The sequence below is a fragment of the Echinops telfairi genome, unplaced genomic scaffold, assembly GCF_000313985.2.
Source record: "Echinops telfairi isolate 266 unplaced genomic scaffold, ASM31398v2 ScPeMD7_12;HRSCAF=54, whole genome shotgun sequence".
Lineage (NCBI taxonomy): Eukaryota > Metazoa > Chordata > Mammalia > Afrosoricida > Tenrecidae > Echinops > Echinops telfairi.
The window spans coordinates 4698487-4699324 of record NW_022103909.1 but is presented as its reverse complement, the minus strand read 5'-3'; positions in this window follow the sequence as shown (position 1 = coordinate 4699324).

The following is an 838-nucleotide window of genomic DNA, read 5'->3' as shown; positions in this document are numbered from 1 at the left end:
GGGGGGCCTCTTATAAAGTCACCTGAAAATCCCCACACATGTGGCAAGTGGGGAGGAGAACAAAGCAAACAACGCCTTCTGTTTGGCCAGGCAGCCTCTTACCCCAGACCTGGCAAGACCTGGTGAGAGGGCTGTTTGTTCTGCTGCCTGGGTTCAGCTTCCGGGTGACTCAAGCACCAGCCCAGCTCCAGGCTGCCGCCACCAACGACGACGTAGATGGGCACATGTGTGTGTCACCTGGTTAAAGTCCAGCCTGGAGATGGAGCCGGGGACTCGGGATTAGAAAGTCAATAATGGGCAACCAGAAGTGAGATGAACTATACATAACTGCCGAGCAGCCCCTGCCACAATTGATCTATGTATTGTGATGAATTGTATGAGCCCCAATAAAATGATTTAAAAAAAAAAAAAAGACCCTTCTTGAGAGACAGAACCCTAGCAGTACACACAGCTGGAACCAACCCCTGATGGGCCTGCAACCATAGGCCTCAAAGACAGATGGAAAGTCAACCTGAGCCCAAACGGAGTGAGAGTACACTTTGTCTTGAAGTCCCTTTCCCTGGCCAAGCCCAATGCCTCCGGGGCTTGTCCCTTTCTTGTACCTTCAGCGCTTTGTTCTTCATTCACAGTCAGTGCTGCTCCCAGCCAGGGGCCGTTTGAGATCTGCCTCCAGACTCTGAGGGACAGATTTCTATGGGTGAGCTTTCTAATGGTCACTACAGACAGCGGGAGGACAGCCTAGCGGGTCGCCCTCCAATCAAACCCAAAGCCTACCTTGTCCTCAACCCATCTCCTAAGGACCTCCTTCTAGGGCTCAGCACTCTCCTGAAGGAACCTC